Genomic DNA, 21,849 nt, shown 5'->3' with positions numbered 1-21,849 from the left:
GATCCAAGTGATATTTCACCCATGGTAGATAATGAGGGATCATTCTTAGGTGAAATAGGAAAAAGTTTGAAAATACTTTCAAAATGTCATTGGCAAGGAATGGAATTATTTTGAGAAAAAACAAACATGTAGTTCTCTTTTTTGGAAAAGAACAAGGATGTTTTTGAGCTCTCTTAAGTGAGACCATTAAATTCAATTTTTGGCGCTAACTATACAAGGATGAGTCTTTGACTTGGAGTAACTTATTAAGCTTAAATTTCTCAAATTAGTTGGGAGACTAACTTTTTACTCTTAGAATGATGCCATGTGTGTTGAGATTTTTGAATAGTTCTTGTACACATATGCAGTCTAGAACTTGAACCGAGTATATTCAAAGTGAAATCCTAGGAAAGCTTTGTTTGAAGGATGGCCTAAGGCCAATTTTGACCAGTCACTTAGCAAAATTCTCACCTTAACATTGTTCCTTAGTTAACCCTTTTGATCCTTTTTCCAATTTTTCTTTCTTGTTGTAATGATAATATTGCTAAAACACCTAAACCAGTTTGAAAATATTGCTTTTGGAACTTAACCTCCTTTGATGCATCACATGATTTTAAATAATGAAATATAGGCCAAATCCTAAGTTTAAGGGGTTGTGTATTTATAAGAATAATGTAAGGGTAGTTCAAACTACATGTTCAAGGGAAGAATGTGATATGCTAAGATGAGTAAAGAAAGGTGTATGTAAGGCAGTCAAATCATGTTCTTATGAGACAAGAGATAGGATTGATGATAAAGTTGAATAGCCTAGCCCATACAAATCATAGAGAAATTAGACAAATGAGGGGATAAAAAGAGCTTAAAGTTAGATAATTTCTTAAGAAAGACAAAGAAGTGAAGAAAGAAATTATGGATTGGATTTATCTGGAAAATGCTAAGATAAAGGTTACGGTAAGCTAGGGATATGATTTGAATATGAATAAGATGGATAATTTGGAAAATTTATGTTATAAGAGTATGAGCGATTGTGTTAGATGAGGTTTTTAGTCACTTGATTCAGATATTCCTTCCTACACCTTAAACCTTCATGTAGACCACAAGACCTTGGAAATTCCAAACTAGGTAAGTATACATTAGTGGAGAAAAACACAAAGGGCATCCCTATGGTTCTACTCATTGTATATGAATTTCTTTACGGGAGAGAGTACAAATATTTTCATTATTTAAGCTCTTTTAAGAATTGAAATGTCTTATGTATGTGGAGCTAACTCTTAAATGAGAGCGACACCAATAATTTAGGGTAAAAGGTGATGTCCTACTCTAGGTTTGGTTAAATAATCAAGTTAATTTGTATTGTGAAGATTGAGATTATCTTTGAAGATTTTGTGTCACCTCTTGAGATTCTTTGTTGATTTGAAAGGTTCATTCGATATAAACTAGCATTCTTGCATCATAGATATGCGCTTATTAAAAAATATGGTTTAGTTGTTTCCATGACATGTTTGAGAAGTCTTTGTTGAGGTTTGTTATCCTAAATATTTAGTATGGCTTTTTTTTGGGAGGGCTTAAGTGATAAATACCCTATCTCATTAGATTATTCTTGGTGCTTGAGGACAAGCAATAGTTCAAGTTTGGGAGGTTAAAAGACGTCCATTTGATGAATCGTTAGCACCTTTTAAGCTTATCATGATATTCCTTTAAATTTTTGGTAATCTCATGTATAATGCTCATTTTTGCAGGTAACGTTTGAAAATAAAGATGAGCAAGTAATTCAAGTAAAAAGAAGGTCAAATATGAAAGAAAAAGTGCCTTAAAGATCACATGACATATCGGTAGTCCACCTGGGTAAGCGAGTGGCCAAAATGGACAAAAAAAACAATCAATGCCCAACGTGCACCCCATCTTCTTTTGATCTATGTTGGATTTGAACAAGTAGATCAAGATTGTGGTGGAATTTTTGTTGTATTTGGAAAACATGAAATTGGGGTCAAAAGGGTTTTTTTAAGCTCATTTCCACTATCATTGAGCATTATTGTACTACTCAGGAGATAAGAATACATTAGAGTGACTCTCAAGTGAAGAATTAGAGATTTATATTGAAGATTTATCGAAATTAAAGCATGGATTTTTCATTCTCATTATTTTCGATGGATTAATTTGATGGAAATTTTGGTATGGCTTTACTTTCTCTCTTTATGAGTAGCTAATTTTTTATCTTGGGGTTATACTTCAATAGGTTGTGATTAGTGCATGGATTTTGTTTATTTGTTTTGCTAATTAGCTATTTGATATGGGTTTTACATTTATTCCATGTTTTAACTGAGAATTAGGGATGACAAACCACAATTACCGTAGAATGCATATCATTCTTGACAGAGCAGATATGAGTGAGGAATGGGTGTAAATAATAGCTTGAATTAGTTCATTAATAACATCTCTTAGACATAAGGATGGTTGAGGCCATATATTGGTGAAATTATTATACTTATGAGGTGTTCGATAGAACCTATTTGTTATACTTGGTATTTTATTGACAAATTGACACCAAAGGTTCGACCTCTAGCCTACCCATGAATTCTATATAAATTTGGACAAATAATCAAATACCCATGCATGAACCCATACCTAGGAATGAATAACCCCAAGTCCTATCAACACTTGATTAATCTCTAATTTTTCTAGCTTCAAAATGGTAGTCTTAAAATAATAAAATTGTTCAATTTAAAATCATTCAAACACCCCCATTTTTTAGTTCCATGTTTGTTTACCACACATTACGGGTCAACTGCCAGTTAAATTCTAACACTCTCAAGTATTGAAACCCTTTTCTTTTGTCCATGTGGATTCGACCCCAACCTATTTTGGGTTACTATACTGATGACAATTGCTTAAACCTTAAAGGTGTAGTTTAAGCATCATCATGGGGCTCAGGGTATACCAGGGGTATCGCGGTGCAAACTTAGCATGATGTAGAGGCAGTGATCCTCCAAGCTACATGATACAGTGCGGGGCTACCTCATAACGTCGATTGTGTATCGCGCAGGGATTATTTTTGCCCCAAAACATACAAAAATTAACTTTATTCATCTCCAATGATTCACTCTAATTATTTAAGCTCCAAAGACTTTAAAATACCTATAAAACGAGAAAAAAATACTTATGAGGGTGGGTTGCCTCCCACTAAGAGCCATATTTTTTATCGTGGCTCGATACTTTTTTATATAATTTTACTTTTCTTATTGTTTTCAAATAAATGACCAATACTATTACATTACAATCATGGGTTTCCTCCTATGTAACACCTGATTTTACTTTGCATAACGACTCAGCTCATAATCACTCATTAGAAAGTTGCCACAATATCTTCTGTATATCCTCATCTTTATCCCAGTTGTTTTAACTCTCTACCCATTCATTAAAAATGTCTAGCCTTTTTCCTTATCAATCAGTTAAACAATCCCATGGCATTCATCCTTAATACTTTGACTGATCCATACTAGTCAGCTTACCATGCAGCAACTTCCCTCTCAAATTAAACACCAACACTCTTTGTATTAGCTAAAATGAGTGGGGAACTATATGGTTTTATTTGATAAGCCATGGGTTCATGACACTTTTGATTCTTAAAACAATGAAAATATTCAAATACTTAGGCTATTTTTTTTTATATAATGTGCGTTTTATGTGTTTTGTAGATAATCAGGTTAGAAGTGGCATGGAACAAAATTGGATGAAAAATATTTGAGAATCAAAGTTCCTAATTGGACTAAAAGTCATTGGGACTTATAGCCCTAGTCGTGGTGATGACAATAAAGGATTCTAACTGAAGGATTGAAGTTGAGGCTTGTCGTTGTGATGGCAATGAGGGATGCTGACTGAAGGATTAAAGTTGATGCTGACTACGATGCATAAGGAGTGAAAATAAGTCATGGTGTGAGTTGTTATGAGCAAATGATAAAATGTCTTGAAGATGGCCAAGTTGAAGCCCTAGTGGATACGAAAAAAGACTACGAGTCATCATGACAGGGTATGACTCATAGGGAGAAGTCGTTCTGAGAATGGAAAGAAATTGCTGAAAGGTGAAAATCTATTGGAGTGACAAGTCCAACCAATGGCGCATAGGATCTAACCATGAGTTATCATCATTGACTGGAGAATACAGAAAATGGAGCTGACAATGAGTCATCGTTAGTCCAGATAACTTGTTGCCTGTGGCATGACCATTGCCAACTTGATTTTCCCTTTTTTTTATTACGTTTACTTTGTTATTTTGAGAAACTATAAATACCCTTGAGATACTCTTGTATTAGGTTACACACTTTATACTCTTACAAATATATATTCATTTCAAGATCAACCTTTGATCTTGGAATCCACATGTTCTTAGTTTTTGGTTGAGTAATAGATTTGATACTTTGGGTTTTCTTTCTAAACTAATGTAAGATTTTTCATATTTTTTATTCATTTAATTGCATGGATTATTTCTCAACTATGATGGGCTAATCCTATTAGCTAGGGTGGTGGGAACCCTCGCAGAATAATGAAGTAGGGAAGGTGTGATGTTCTGCTAGATCATTGCTTACTCGTGTATTGTTATCTTATTTTGTTTAATTTCTTTCTTAATGGTGGACAACTCTAAGAACTAGCCTTTATTTGAGATCATCTTCACAAGATAGATCGAGCTTAGAAAAAAGGGATTATTATTGTGATTCAAGGTTATCAATCTTCTTTTAATAACTTGAGACCCACAAGGTGATAGTTAAACTAGGATCAAAGGCAAGGGTTAGTAAGGCGATACCCTAAGACTCACAAGGTAAAGGGTTAGATTTACCTATGCATTCTTAAGATTGTTGGTAATACCTAGCTTGTAAGATTCTGCACGCGTGGTGGTAAGATAGTTGAATTGAGCACGAGAAACCTATGAAGTTAGAAATGCACGGGAACATAGTCTTAGTGTTTGTTTCAAATTGTTTACAATCAAAAGTGTTCACAACTTCTCACTTTTTATAGTTTATTGCAAATTCCCCCATTTACTTTCCTACACATTCGGCTACTTCAGCAAGTCTGAGAGACGAGTTCGACCTATTCCTTGTGGGATCGACCCCATCCTAGTTAAGCTACTATAATATGACAGCGACCACATTGTATTTTCTTGGAGGGTATAGTTTGGGCGACATTAGTCATGTTGTTCTTTTGTCTTTCCCCTGTAGAGCTTTGCATTCTCATAGGCATGTAGTCTAAATTCATTGATCTTATGTAAGTGTAACATCCTCTTTTTCCCCACTAACTTAGCATCAAGATTTAATTTCTTTATAGCCCAATATGGTTGATGTTCTAGCTCAACAATAAATAAAATGCTTTTCCAACTACTAACCTATAGGTAGATATCCCAATGGGAGTCTTGTATGCTATCCAATATACCCACAGGGCATCTTTAAGTTTTAGTGCCTAATATTTTTCTGTTCATTTAACGTCTTTGGCAAAATCTACGTTACCTCACAATTTGAAACCTATACTTGACCTATCTCTTGGGGATGATGATATACAACAACCTTATGTTTTAGCCCATACTTGGGCTGACAAATTCGTAATCCAATAGTTCATGAAGTGTGACCACCATTACTAATAATTTCTCTTATAGTTCTAAACCTTGTAAATATCTTTTTCTTAACAAATTTAACAATTACCTTGGACTCATTGGAAGGGAGTTCTGTGCTTCCACCCACTTGGAAAATTAACCTACTACAGCTAAAATGTACGTGTTTCCTTATGTAGGAAGGAAAGGGCCCATGAAGTCTACTCCCACACATCAAAGATCTCCAATTCTTGAATATTGTTCAATGTCAACACGTGGCTTCTCAAAATATAACTCGTTCGTTGGAACTGGCCACACTTTTTAGCCAATAAATCCATGTCCTTAAATAAGGTAGGCTAGAAAAAATTGGAATATAGGACCTTGCACTATGCTCTTACCACTATGATGGCCTCTATATAGAGATAAGTGACAACTTTCTAAGACCTGCTTCACTTCACACTCAGGTATACAGCTTACAATTACTCTATTAGAGCCCTGTTTAAATAAAATTGGCTCATCCCATGTATAAAAATAGGATTCATGATACAACCTCTTTCTTTGCTGACTTGTGGCCTCACATGGTTACACCCCACTCACAATCAGGTTAACAATGTCTGTATACTATAGTAACTCAGTAATGCTCTATGCTGGGAGTTTCTCATCAGTAAACTCCTACCGAATACCACTATTTTCTACAATATAAGACAAACTCTCTAGCCTTGAGAGATAATTTGCTACTTGGTTTTTGATCCTCTTTCTATCTTTCACCTCTAGATCAACTTCCCACAATAATAATATCTATAAAATCAGTTGGGGTTTAGCATATTTATAAAAAAAATAAGTTGCGAATAGACGCATGATCTGTGTAAACTATCACTTTGGTCCCTGTTAAGTATGACTAGAACAAATCAAATGCATATACCAGAGCCAACATTTTTTTCTTTCATAGTGTAGTTGATTTGAGTTGCATCTAGGGTATTTATTGCATAATATATGGAATGAATGACCTTCTCATTTTTCTTCTCTAACACTTCTCCCACAACTATATCACTCGAATCATAAATTAATTCAAAGGGTAATTCCTAGTTTGGAGCAATCAATTTAGGAGCCTCTGTTAATTTCTTCTTTAAATCCTCGGATACTTTCAAATAACCATCCCTAAACTCAAACATTACCTCTTTTTTTGAGCAACATACTCACCAACCTTGCTACCTTCGAAAAATAATTTATGAACCTCTATAAAATTTGACATGCCTGAGAAAACTGTACACTTTTTTGATTGAAACTGGGGTGGAAACTTCTCTATAACTTCCAACTTTGATTGGTATAACTGAAGTCCTTTTTATGACACTTTATGGCTAAGGAAAATGCCTTCCTAGATAAAAAAAAGTGATATTTTTCCCAGTTCAACAATAGATTTGTCAATTCAGATCTTGCTAAGACCTTCTCCAAATTCTGAAATCATATTTCAAAGGATTACCAAAAACCACAAAGTCATCTATAAATAATTCCTTGAAGTACTCCAACATATCATAGAATATGGACTTTAAGCAGCTTTAGAAGTTAGTTGGTGCACATTAAAATCCAAAGGGTATTCTCCTGAATGCATAAGTCCTATAAGGATAGGTGAATGTTGTCTTCTCTTAATCCTCAAGAGATATGCCTATCAGGTTGTTTCCAAAATATCTATCAAAAAAGAAGTAATACTCCTTTCCAACAATCCTATCAAATATTTGATCAATTAAATGTATTAGGTAGTTATTTCTTTGGGTAGCATTTTAAGGATTTATGTAATACATACAAATTATCCACCTAGTTACTTTGCGAGATAGGATCAAATCATTCTTATTATTCACGACTGTCATACCCCTTTATTCGGAACATACTGAATGAAACTAACCTATTTTCTATTGGATGTAGGGTAGACTATGCATGTACCAAGCAACCTAATTGAGTTTTTTCATACTACTTCATTCATGACTGAGTTTAATCTTCTCTAACACTGCACAATAGGTTTTGTCCTTCTTCAATGAATATCTTATGCGTGTAATAGGTGGGGTTCCCTTACATGTTTGACATCTGCCACTGATGAGTGGAAATTTAGCCAGTTATTTATATCTCGTTTCATATGCTTTATTGTTGTTAATTGATAATATAAGGCTAAGTACACTTTGAATGGTCTTACTTTTAGTTATTTTTCGAGTTACAAGAGTTCTAATAAAAAGGAATAAGATTTAGCTGAAAGAAAAGCTGAGAAAAATGAGTAGAAAAAGGTTCTCAGGTACTGCTAAAGCGGCTGGAGGAGAACGTCAGCAAAAAGTCAAACACCTATTCAATGGTACTTTATCACCAAGAAGAAGGTCGAACTCTCAATTAATGGCGCTTTAGTTCTATTTGACCGCTTTATCGGTCAATCAAGGTTGGCCAATAAAAACTTTAATGCCTAACTAACCATTTTAGCAGCAAGACAGTCAAAGTCAAAGGACAACTTTAGCAGCCAACTTTACCACTTTAGCGGTTAGTCAAAGTCAGCATAACTGCTTTAGTAGCCATTTGGTCCACTTTAGTAGTCATTAGGCAGATGTTTAAGGGCATCAGATCCCAATTCATCAAATACTTAATCCCAATCCATTCAAAGAAATCTTTGGAATTGTTATATCTTTTTTTGATGATGAGCAGATGACTATAAAGGACCAGGATTGTAGATGTTCAAGCCAATAGTACAACTGGCATACATCTGCACAATTTTTTCCTCTAGTGTAACAAAGTGTGCATGTGCTTCAAGTACTATTAAGGACACCTAGACCAATGGAATTTTAACCCTAATAATCACTCATCTATAACTAAAAAATGATAATTCATTATCAAATAGTATTTGGATATTCAATATCATAGATCTAAAGTGTGAAAGAGAGGCAAAAACTCAACTTCTACGCTGCTCAAGTTCTTGTTTTCCTGTGTACAAAAATAACCAATGTTCTTGAGTCCAGTTTAGTCTGTAACTGAATTACTCATTCTATAAGAGTAATGAAATTCTTATTTGGCTTCGAGAGTTCTTAGGGAAAGTTGTCTAAGTCTAAGACTTGTTAGAGTTAACTGTTGTTGAGAGAATCTTGGTAGAGTTGTCAAGTTGAGAATGTAGTAGAGTTACTACAAGATGGAAGCACCGAGAGTTAGGTTCTATGGACTCTGTAATAAAGAGTTTGATTATAGTGGAGTTTTGGTTTCTTGTGAGGGAAAGTCATGGTTTTTCCTCCCTTGAGGAAGGGGGTTTCCGTATTAAATCATGTGTTATTTAAGTTTCCTAGACTATATTTTATTCCTGGTTGATTTATATCTTTATTGTCTGTGATTGACGTTGAGGGACCTGGCCTCTCACTGTATGATGCAACCCCTAGGGTCCTAACAGGAATAATCTATGACATTGAATGCAAGGGTTCTTGACTCAGGACCCTTGGAATTGAAGATTAGAACTTTGTATTGCTAATTTCTTAAAGATTTCATTTTTTTTGCAATGTTTAAACTATTTGGGAGTAATTTAACTTTGGTATTTGACTATTGTTGTTAGAGATAATAAAATGATTGTATATTTAGTTTGATTTTAATTCTATCTTATGATTTTGCATTGATTAGTTAGTCTTGATTTGAGAATGACCTTTTTTATCTAAATTAATCTCATGTTCCACCATTCCTACTCTAGTTGAGCTCGAAAGAGGAGATTAGAGTGGATAATTCCCATTTACCTCAATTAATGCTTCACAGTCTAACTGGGGTCGGGAAAAGGTTAATTTATCGTGATTTAGGTCCTATGACCTATCTTATGTAATTTGATTCAAGAAATGGCCAAATCCTAGTGGTGAGTGGTAAATTTGACAACTTTCTAGCATCTTTTAAGCCTAAACTATAATGATTTTTTCATTTTTTTTATAAATTACTTACTTAATGACCTTGTTTCATGCTTTATTATGAATCTGTTTACCTTTCTTTATTTTCTATTACTTGTGGGTGTCGTATTTATGTTATTCCATCTTGTTCTATGCTTTACTATGTATTTGTGTAGTATTCCATGGGGTCCTATCAGAAACAGCCTTTTTACTTCTTTAGAGGTAGAGGTATGGACTGCGTATATCTTACCCTTCCTAGACCTTACTATGTGGGAATACACTGGGTTTGTTGTTGTTGTTGTTGTAAATTACTTACTTAATGTTATTTATGTAGGTAAAATTTGAAAAGGGAAGATGAGCAAGGAAACTTGATAAAAAAAGAGAAGAGGAATAGATGAAAGAGATATAATGTGAGAAAAAAATAACAAAAGATGAATTACAGTCCCAGAAGTAGACCCTCAGTTACTGAGATTGCGGCCTGAGGGTCACGATTGCGACTAGTCAACAAGTTAATCGGAGGGCTATCCGATATGAATATCTTGATTGCGAAAGTCATGAACATAGTCAAGAGATGGTGATTGCAGTAGAGCAGAAAAGTTTCAAAGGAATTTTTGTAATATTTGATAAATGTGGAATTGGGGCTCAAATAAAGTTTTTTTTGCTAATTTTCACCATTTTTTACCCATCATCAATTTATCATCTTTGGGAAACACTATTGTACTACTCTTAAGCTAAAAAGACATTAGAGAATTCCTAAGTGAAGGATTAACAATTTTCATTCAATATTTATTGAAATTTAAAGTTTGGATTTGCATTCTCTTTATCTTTCATGGATTAATTTGATGAAAATTTTGGTATATCTTTACTTTCTATCTTTATGAGTTGCTAGTTATTCTTTTTGTTATTATGCTTGTATAGGTTGTGATTTATGCATGGATGTTATTTATTGGTCTATCTAATTAGCTATTTGTTATGGGTTTTTCTATTACCCTATGTTTGAATTGAGATTTATGGGTAAAAGACCCAAATCAAATGAGATTTGAGGGTGAAAACCACAAATGGACTGGGATCCCCCATCATCCTTGAAAAAGGGATGTGAGTTATGAGCAATTGTGAACAACTATTTGATAGTAGCTATTTGCTTAGCATTATCGTAGAAATAACGATAGTATATAATTTAGCTAGCTTGATGGGCATCATCCTAGAAATAGAGATGTTAAGTTGAGGTTTTGGATTGGTAAGTTTGGCATGCTGATGAGGTAATTTAAAGAATCAATGAGTGTAATTTAGTTTTTTGTTGAAACACCAATGCTAACTCTTTAAATCTAGCCTACGCATAAGTCCTAGATAAATTTGGATAAATTCTTAATTACTCATGCATGAATTCACACCTATAATGGCATAACCCCAAGATTCATTTCTAATTAATTATAATCTAATCATTCTTAGCGTTGACTTTGCTTTCAAGAATTCTAAACTTCTGATATTTTCAAAAATGTTCAAAACCCCTAAATATTTTTTATCCTATTTTTGAATTTAGAAAGCAACTTTATTTTGAACTTATATATTGACAACGACCGCCTTGCCCTTAAATTGTAGTGTAAGTTTAGCGTTAAAAAAAAAGCATCATTGCCAGGGAATAATTTGGCGTATTGAGTTAGTTTGGAATTTTAGCTTACTTGCTTTAATTCAAACTTGTAAATATTTATTTGTGATTTCCTTTTGTTTCTTGTTTTAGATAGATTTTTATATTTGTTTGCTTGTAACTATTGCATCTTAAAATAAATATGAGTTTGGTGGTTTCAAATTTTATCTTAATGATCCATATACACATTGTGGTGGACCTCATTTTTTGAAAAATTACAAATATGCTCCCCGAAAAAAGGTGTGTGCACCATCTCGATCCTATTGGGAGTATAGTTGTTCTTTATGTGGTGGTGAAGATATACACTGGAGTGATTTTCCAAATGGCACCTCCCTTCATTATGTTAAAAAAAATCTAGTTCTTATCATGAGTTTGACTGGTCTGATGATGTAATAAAGGAAGAACAACATGCCAGATACAATGGTGTTAAGGCAATGCTTCTCACTCTCTTCGATCAGGTGACTACAATAGAGGAGGACATGCATTGCTTGTGTCAATCCATGGTGGCATTTGCAAAGGAGAGTGAAAAAAAAAGAAGTAGTTGAGGAGGCTGATCTTTCAAGTACCATGAATATGCCCAATCTTCAAAATGAAGTTAATAAGGAAAATATATTAAGCCATGTGCTTGCTATCAAATAATTCTTAGTGATTTTCCATCCAAATGAACCAAATATAGTGATAAATGCCAAATTTGAGGAAACGATACTAGAGACGGATGAAAAAGCCAAGAAAATTCTTTGTAAAGCTCTAGATCATTTTTGGGTGAAAATTTCAAGAAGAACGGGACTTTGAAATTGTGAAGATGACGTCATTCTAACAAGTTTTCAATATTATGCTTGGTGGATGTGATGAAAGTTGAACCACCTGAGAAAATGATAAACTTGGGAGATAAGGTACAAAATACTTACATTTGGAGTTTGTCATTCCAAAAGGGCAAGATGGCGTTCCTCAGTTGAAGGGCAATAAGTGGAAAATCAAATGTTTGACAAGTGCTTTTTTAATGTTCTCACCAATACCCAATGAGCCTACGCGGAAGTTTGATGTGTTGTTGGGTAAAAGGTTTAAGTTTTCAAAGCGGCGAGATAGAATATGTGTTGATCATAAGTTGGGTAAAATATTCAAATCTTCTAAATAGAGATAAAAATGATAGTCAAAATATGTCGTACCACGACTTTAACTAAGGAGTTTCTTGGGAGGCAACCCAAGGAATTTTTTGATGTTTTCTTATGTTATGATTTAATTTTTAGCTTATATTTGGGTGTTTGCATATGACAACATAAGTTGTAAAGGGTATCTCAAGAATAAAACTCCAGACAAGTATATTGGACTTTCATTTTATCATTTTTCCTCTCTTAAGTAAGCTTAGAAGGTATGATCTTTGATGAAATTCTTTATAAAAATACAAATGATGATCACATTCCATGGTTTCTTTGGGTTTGAATTTAATTTTTTTGAGCTTAATTTACTAAAATGTGGTTGTTGGGATGGAAATTATTTTAATATGTGCCTTGTTTTATATGCTAAATTGCAAACTCTTGCTTCCATACACTAATGCACGCTATGTGCTCGATGAAGCACCCACTTGAGGTTTATTTGATTTATTGAGTGGTGGGATATTTAATTGGGTTATTATAATTACAAATTGTGTGTTTAGAGATGGATTGGTACACTTATTTGTCCACATGTGTTATTATTCTATTTCTCAAGCTCCTACCTTTCATGCGCACCATGTGTTTGTTAAAATGTCGATAATAAAGGAATGTCGTATGTTCTTGTAACGGTTAATGTGAACTTTCTTTTGGTGTTGTGTGATTATTTTTGGAGCATTGTTTTGAGTTTAATTTTTCTCAAATATTAGATAATCAGTGGTTTTTTGTTGAAATTGTTGATGAATGTTGCATCCATGGTTTGATCTATTAATGTGCTTATCATAGCATCCCCGAGTGAAGTCTAAGTAACCCGAGAGACATGAATGCTTGCCTTGCCCTATGATAGATTGGGTGATGCCATTCTTAAGGGTATAGGGTTATTTGTGTTTATATTGGTGCCATAATTTCTTCAAGAGCTAAATGGACGATATGTGAAGTTGTGAGGTAAGAATTCCATGAAGTGTAATGATAATGTTGACTTGCATTCACCTAAGTTTTTCTTTAAATATTTAGGAAGAGGCAAAAGTTCAAAAATACTTTCAAAATGGCATTGGCAAGAAATGAAATGATTTTGAGAATAACCTAAATTATAGTTTTCTTTTTAAAAAGAATCAAGGATGTTTTTGAGCTTTGACATGACTGAGACCATTAAATTTAATTTTTGGCTCTCTCCTTACAACGATGAGTCCTTGACTCGGAGTAACTTATTCAGCTCAAATTGCTCAAATTCATTGGGAGATTAACTTTTTTCTCTATTAGTATGATTCCATGTGTGGTGAGATTTTTGAAATAATTCTTGAACATATGTATAGTCTAGAACTTTCCCCGAGTGTGGTCAAAGCAAAATTCTAGACGATCATGGTTTGGAGGATGACCCAAAGCTATTTTTGACCTGTTACATAGCCAAATTCCAACCTTAATATTAATCCTTAGTTAACTTCTTTGAGCCTTTTTGGCCTATATTGATTTCTTTTTATAATGATAACCTTACTAAAGCACCTAAACCCTTTTTAAAATTTTCCTTTTGTCACTTAACCTCTTTTGATGCACTGCATTATTCAAAGTAATGAAAGATAGGCAAAAGCCTAAGTTTAAATATAAGGGTTGGGGGTTGTGTAGTTTGTATAGGAGAATAATATTAGGGTGGTTCAAAATCTAGGTTTGGGGGGGGGGGGATGAATGTTATGCACTAAGATAAGCCAAGAAAAGTGAATGTAAGGTGGTAAACTCATATGCTTAAAAGATAAGAGATTTTCTTAATGATAAAGTTTAATATCCTAGCCCAAATAACTTGAAGAGATATTGGATAAATGAGGGGTTAAGAAGGGCTGAAAGTTAGAAAGTCTATTGAAAAGTCAAAAAGAATTAAACAGAGAAATTGATGGCTTTGAATTATTTGGTAAAGGCTAGTAAAAAAGGTAGGGAAATATGGGAAATGATTTGAAAATGAATAAGGTGGATAGTTTGAAAATTTTAGCTGTAGAAAGGGTTGAAAGATTGCATTGAAAGATGTTGTTTAGTCACTTGATTCATATATATTACATCCTGAACCTTAAACCTTCATCTTTACCTACAAGACCTTGGTGATTCCAAATTAGGTAAGTCTGTATTAGTGTTGAAAAACACAAAGGGCAAGGCTATGGTTCTACTCGTTGTGCTTGAATTTATTTGCGAGAGAGAGTAGGAATTATTTCATTATTTGACCTTTTTTAGAAGTTTCAATGTCTTGTGTGTGTGAAGCGAACTCTTTATTGTGAGTGGCATCGATACTTTTGGTAGAGGGTGAAGTCTTAATGCCGGTTTGGGTATATGAGTAAGGTATATTGGGGTTATGCTTGAATAGGTTGTGATTAGTTCATGGGTGTTGTTTATTTGTCTTGCTAATTAGCTATTTGATATGGGTTTTGCATTGATTCCATGTTTTAACTAAGAATTAGGGATTGAAAATCCTAATTACCTTAGAATCCATAACATTCTTGACAAAGTAGATATGGGTGAGGAATAGGTGCGAATAATAGCTTGAATTAGTTCATTTAATAACATCTCTTAGATATAAGGATGTTTCTTAAGGCAATATATTGGTGAAATTATTACACTTATGAGGTGTTCGACATAAACCATTTGTTATACTTGGTATTTTATTGTCAACTTGACACCAAAGCTTCAACATCAAGCCTACCCATGACTTCTAGCTAAATTTGGACAAATAATAAAACACCTATTCATGAACCCACACTTAGGAAGGAATAACCCCAAGTCTCATCAACACTTGATTAATCTCTAATTTTTCTAGCTTCAAAATAGTAGTCTTAAAACAATAAAATTGTTAAATTTAGAATCATTCAAAAAAACCCCATTTTTACTTCCATGTTTGTATAACACACATTACGGGTCAACTTATAGTTGACTTCTAACACTCTCGAGTATTGAAACCCTTGTCTTAATTCCATGTGGATTCAATCCCAACCTGTGTTGGGTTACTATTCTGATGACAATTGCTTACACCTCGAAGGTATATTTTAAGCATCATCATGGAGGCTCAGGGTGTGCAAGGGGTATCGTAGTACAGACTTAGCACGATGTAGAGGCAGTGATCCTTAAAGCTACATGATGCAGTGTGGGGCTACCTCATGACCTCAAATAAGCATCGGCAGTGCTTATTTTTGCCCAAAAACTTACAAAAATTTCACTTTATTCATCTCCAAGGATTTACCCTAATTATTTGAGATCCATAGCACTCTAAATTACCTATAAAACAAGCAAAAACTACTTAGGAGGGAGGGTTGCATCCCACTAAGAGCCATAGTTTTTATCGTGGTTCGACATTTCTTTTTGTAATTTTACTTTCCTTATTTTTTTTACAAATAAATGACCTATATTATTACATTAAAATCATAGGTTGCGCCTTATGTAGCACCTGATTTAACTTTGCATAACGACTCAGCTCATAATCACTCATTAGAAAGTTGCCATAATGTCCTTTGTCTATCCTCATCTTCACCCCAGTTGTGTTTCACTCTCTACCCATTCATTAAAAATGTCTTTCTTTTTTCCTTATCAATTAGTTAAATAACCACATGGTATTCATCCTTACTACTTTGAATGGTCCATACTAGTAAGCTTACCGTGCAACAACTTGCATCTCAAATTGAACACCAACACTCTTTGTATTGGCTAAAATGACTAGGGAACTATATGCTTTTAATTTATGTGCCACGGGTTCATGGCACTTTTGATGCTTAAAATGATGAAAATATGCAAATACTTAGGCTATTTTGTCTAATATTATTTGTATTTTATGTGTTTTGTTGGATAATTAGGTTGGAAGTGGCGTGGCATAAAATTGGATAAAAAATCCCTTAGAATCAAAGTTCCTAATTAGACTACAAGTCATTGGGACTCATATCCCTAGTCGGGGTGATGACAATAAAGGATGCTGACTGAAGGATTAAAGTTGAGGCTTGTCGTGGTGATGGTAATGAAGGATGCTAACTGAAGAATTGAAGTTGAGGATGACTATGACAAGTTAGGAGTGAAAATAATTCATGGTGTTAGTTTTTCTGATCAAATGAGAAAAAGTCATGAAGATAACCAAGTTGAAGCCCTAGTGGATACGAAAAAAGACTATGATTTATCACGACAAGGTATGAATCATAGGGAGGAGTCGTTATGAGAATGGAGAGAAATTACTGAAAGGTTAAAGTATACATGATTTATAAGTACAAACAACGACTCAAAGGATCTAACGATGTGTTGTCATCACTGACTGAAGAATAAATGCAATGGAGCTGACAATGAGTCGTTGTCCGTCCAGACGACTTGTTGCCTATGGCATGGCCACTGCCAACTTAATTTTCCCTTTTTTGTTTTTATGAGATTTACTTTGTTATATTGAGAAACTATAAATACCCTTGATATACTCTTGTATTAGGTTGCACACTTTATACCCTGACAAATATATATTCATTTTAAGATTGACCTTTGATCTTGGAATCCATGTGTTCTTAGTTTTTTGTTGAGTAATAAATTTCAGACTTTGAGTTTTCTTCCTTAATTAATGTGAGATTGTTCACACATTTTATTTACTTAATTCCATGTATCATTTCTCAACTATGACGGGATAATCCCGTTAGCTATGGTGGTGGGAACCCTCGCAGAATAATAAAGTAGGGGAAGTGTGAGGTTCTGCTAGATCATTACTTACTCGTGTATTATAATCTTATTTAGTTTAATTTCTTTCTTAATGGTGTCCAACTCTAAGTACTAGCTTGTATTCGAGATCGTCTTCACAAGATAGATCGTGATTGGGAAAAAGGGATTATAATAGTGATTTGAGGTTATCCACTCTCATCTAATAACTTAAGACCCACAAGGTGATAGTTAAACTAGGATCAAATGCAACGGTGAGTAAGGAGACACCCTAAGACTCATAAGGTAAATGGTGAAATTTACTTATGTGTTCACAAGATTGTTGGTAATACCTAGCTAGTAAGATTCTGCATATGAGGTGGTAAGATAGTTAAATTAAGCACGAGAAACCTATGAAGTTCGAACTACAAGGGAGCATAGTCCTACTATTTATTTTAGATTATTTACAATCAAAAGTGTTCACAACTTGTCACTTTTTGTAGTTTATTAAAATTCCCCCATTTACTTTCCTACACATTCGGCCATTTCAGCAATTTTGAGAGACGAGTTTGACCTATTCCTCATGGGATCGACCCCATCCTATTTAAGCTACACTAATTTGACAGCGACCGTATTGTATTTTCTTGGAGGGTATAGTTTGGGTGTCATTAGTCATGTCGTTCTTTTGTCTTCTCTCTGTAGAGATTTGCATTCTCATAGGTATGCAGTCTAAATTCCTTGAGCTCATGTAATTGTAAAATCCTCTACTGCCCCACTAACTAGGCATCAAAATTTAATTTCTTTATAGCCCAATATTCTTGATGTTCTAGCTCAACAATAAATGTGATGCTTTTCCAAATACTAACCTATAGGGAGATATCCCAATGGAAATCTTATATGTTGTCCTATATACCAATAGTGCATCATCAAGTTTTGGTGCCCACTATTTTTTCTGTTCATTTAACATCTTTGGCAAAATCTATGTCACCACATAATTAGAAACCTATACTTGACCTCTCATTTGGGGATGATAAGATATAGCAACCTTATGTTTATTCCCAGACTTAGGTAGACAAATTCCTAATCCAATTGTTCATGAAGTGTGACCACTATTATTAATAATTTCTCTTAGATTTTCTAAACCTTGTAAATATCTTTTTCTTAACAAATTTAACAATTACCTTGGACTTATTGGTAGGGAGTTCTGTGCTTCCACCAACTTGGAAAATTAATCTACTTCAACTAAAATGTTCATGTTTCCTTACAAAGGAAGGAAAGGGTACATGAAGTCTACTCCCACACATTAAAGATCTCCACTACTTGAATATTGTTCAATGTTAAAACGTGCCTTCTCAAAATAGAACTCGATCATTGGAACTGACCATACTTTTTAGCCCATCAACCCATATCCTTAAATTAGGTAGGCCAGCAAAAATTGGTCTATAGGACCTTGCACTATGGGCTTACCACTATGATAGCCTCTATACGGAGACAATTCACAACTCTCTAAGACCTACTTCACTTTACACTCTGGTATACATCTTCTAATTACTCTATCAGAGCCTTATTTCAATAAAACTGGTTCATCCTATGTATAAAAATAGGATTCATGGTAAAACCACTTTCGTTGTTGACTTATGGCCTCAGGTGGTTACACCGCACTCATAATAAGGTTAACAATGTTCGCTTACCATGGTAACTCGGTGATGTTCTATGCTGGGAGTTGCTTATCAGGAAACTCCTACCGAATAGTACCATTTTTTGCCTTATAAGACAAACTCTCTAGTATAGAGAGATGATTCACTACATGATTTTTGATCCTCTTTCTATATTTCACCTCTAGATCATATTCCTACAAAAATAATATTCATCTAATCAGTCAAGGTTTAGCATCTTTATTAATTAATAAGTTGCGAATAGATGCATGATCTGTGTAAACTGTCACTTTGGTCCCTATTAAGTAAGACTGGAACATATCAACATACCAGAACCAACATTTTTATATCATAGTGTAGTTGACTTGATTTGCATCTAGGGTCTTTCTTGCATAATAAATGGAATTAAATACCCTCTGCTTTTCCTGCTATAACACTTCTCCCACAACTACATCACTCACATCACATATTAATTCAAAGGGTAATTCCCAGTTCGGTACAATCAATATTGGAGCCTCTGTCAATTTCTTCTTTAAATCCTTGAATACTTTTAGATAAGAATCCCTAAACTCAAACTTTACCTCTTTTTCAATCAACATACTCATCAACCTTGCTACCTTTGAAAAATACTTTATGAACCTCTATAAAATTTGACATGCCTGAGGAAACTGAACTCTTTTGATTGAAACTGGGGTTGGAAGCTTCTCTATAACTGCCACCTTTGATCGGTATAACTCCAGTCCTTTTTACAACACTTTATGGCTAAGGAAAATGCCTTTCTAGACTAGAAAATGACATTTTTCCTTGTTCAACTCTATATTTGTCAATTCAGATCTCGCTAAGACCTTATCTAGATTCTGAAATCATATTTCATAGGATTATCAAAAACTGCGAGTTCATCCATAAATAATTCCATGAAGTACTCCATCATATCATAGTATATGTCCTTTAAACAACTTTGGAAGTTAGTTGGTGCACAATACAATCCAAAGAGTATTCTCCTGAATGCATAAGTCCCAAAAGGATAGGTGAATGTTGTGTTCTCTTAATCCTCTAGAGATATAGTTATCTGGTTGTATCCAAAATATCCATCAAAGAAGAAGTAATACTCCTTTCCCACAAGCCTATCCAATATTTGATCAATGAAATGTATTATGTAGTGATCTTTTTGGGTAGCATCATAAGGATTTATCTATACATACAAATTCTCCACCTAGTTACTTTGTGAGTTATGATAAAATCATTCTTATTATTATTCAGGACTGTCATACCCCCTTATTCGGAACACATTGAAAGGAACTAACTTATTTTCTATTAGAGGTAGGGTAGACTATGTTTCTATCAAGAAATGTAATTTTTTTTTCATATCACTTCATTCATGACTGAATTTAATCTCCTCTAACGCAGCACAATAGGTTTCTGTCCTTTTTCCATGAATATCTTGTTTATGCAATAGGTGAGCTTCCCCTATGTGTTTCATATCTGCCACTGATGAGTGGCAATTCAGCCACTCATTTATATCTTGTTTCATATGCTTTATTGTTGTTAATTGATAATATAAGGCTAAGTACACTTTGAATAGTCTTAATTTTAGTTATTTTTGGTGTTACAAGAGTTCTAATAAAAGAAAATATGATTGGATTGAAAGGAAAGCCAAGAAAAAAGAGTAGAAAAAGGATCTCAGGTACTGCTAAGCGACCTTAGGGGAAGTTCAACAAAAAATCAAACACCTATTCAATGGCATTTTTGCACCAAGCAGATGGTCGAACTCTCAATTAATGGCACTTCCATTTAACCGCTTTAGCGGTCAGTCAAGGTTGGTCAATAGGTATTTTAATGCCTAAACAACCATTTTAGAAGCCAAACAGTCAAAGTCAAAGGACAACTTTAGCGTCCTATTGGTCCACTTTAGCAGTCATTAGGAAAATTTTTAAGGGCAATTATGGAATTTCATATTTTTAGATCCCAATTCATCTAATACTTAATCCCAAACCATTCTAAGATAGCTTTGGAATTGTTGTATCTTGTTTTGATGATGAGCAGATGACTACAAGGGACCAGGATCCTAGATGTTCAAGGCAATAGTATAGTTTGCATGCATCTGCATAGTGTTTTCCTCTAGTGTAACAAAGTTTGCATGTTCTTCTTGTACTATTAATGACACCTGGACAAATGTCATTTTAACCCTAATAATCACTCATCTATAATAAAAAAAAAGAAGATTATTTATCAAGTAGTTTGTTTATATTTAAAATCGCAAAGATAAAGAGTCAAAGGGAGGAAAAAACTTAATTTTTACACTGCTTAAGTTCTTATTTTCCTGTGTGCAAAAATATCCAATGTTCTTGAGTCTAGTTTAGTCTGTAACTGAATTACTCATACTATAAGAGTAATAAACTTTTTTATTGTCTTTAAGAGTGATTAGGTAGAGTTGTCTAAGTCTAAGACTGGGTAGAGTTAACTAGTGTTAAGAGAGTCTTCGCAGAGTTGTCAAGTTGAGAATTTAGTAGAGTTATTATAAGCTGGAAAATCCTAGAGTTAGGTTCTGTGGAGTCTGTAATCAAGAGTTTGATTCTAGTGGAGTTTTGGTTTCTTGTGAGGTTAATTAATGGTTTTTCCTCTCTTGAGCAAGGGGGTTTCCACATTAAATCATGTGTTATTTAAGTTTCCTACATTATATTTTGTTCTTGGTTGATTTATTATCTATTATTAAATTTGAGGGACCTGGCCTCTCACTGTGTGGTGCAACCCCCAAGGTCCCTACTGAAATAATCTGCAATATTGAATGCAAGGGTTCTTGACTCAACACCCTTGGAGTTGAATATTGGAGCTTTGCATTGATTATTTCTTAAACCTTTCATTTTTTGTATTATTTAGACTATTTGGGTGTAATTTAACTTTTGTATTTGACTGTTGTTGTTAGACATAATGAAATGCTTGGATATTTAGTTTGATTTTAATAATATCTTATGATTTTGCATTTATTAGTTAGTTTTGATTTGACAATGATATTTTTTATCTAAATTAATTTCGTGTTCCACCATTTCTACTCTAGTTAAGCTCGAAAGAGGAGACTAGACTAGATGATGTCTATTTACCTCAATTAATGCTTCATAGTGCTAACTAGGGTTGGGAAAAGTTTAATTTAGCATGATTTAGGTCCTATGACCTATATTATGAAATTCGATGCTAGACATGGCCAAATTCTAGAGGTGAGTGGTGAATTTGACAACTTTATAGCACTTTTTAAGCCTAAACTATCATGAACTTTCAATATTTTTTCATAAACTCCTTACTTAATGCTCATTTATGTAGGTAAAATTTGAAATAGGAA

The 21,849-nt window shown here is 33.9% G+C and overlaps 1 long non-coding RNA gene across 1 annotated transcript; it reads left to right on the top strand.

The window, feature by feature from the left end:
* The first annotated feature begins 12,901 nt into the window (after nt 1-12,901).
* On the top strand, nt 12,902-16,717 carry LOC124889497. Its single transcript, XR_007048538.1, has 2 exons — nt 12,902-13,176; nt 16,053-16,717. It is a non-coding gene; the product is annotated as an uncharacterized LOC124889497 (long non-coding RNA).
* Nucleotides 16,718-21,849: the final 5,132 nt, after the last annotated feature.

The sequence above is a fragment of the Capsicum annuum genome, chromosome 12 (assembly GCF_002878395.1).
Source record: "Capsicum annuum cultivar UCD-10X-F1 chromosome 12, UCD10Xv1.1, whole genome shotgun sequence".
NCBI lineage: Eukaryota > Viridiplantae > Streptophyta > Magnoliopsida > Solanales > Solanaceae > Capsicum > Capsicum annuum.
This window is presented reverse-complemented; position numbering and strand designations above follow the sequence as displayed.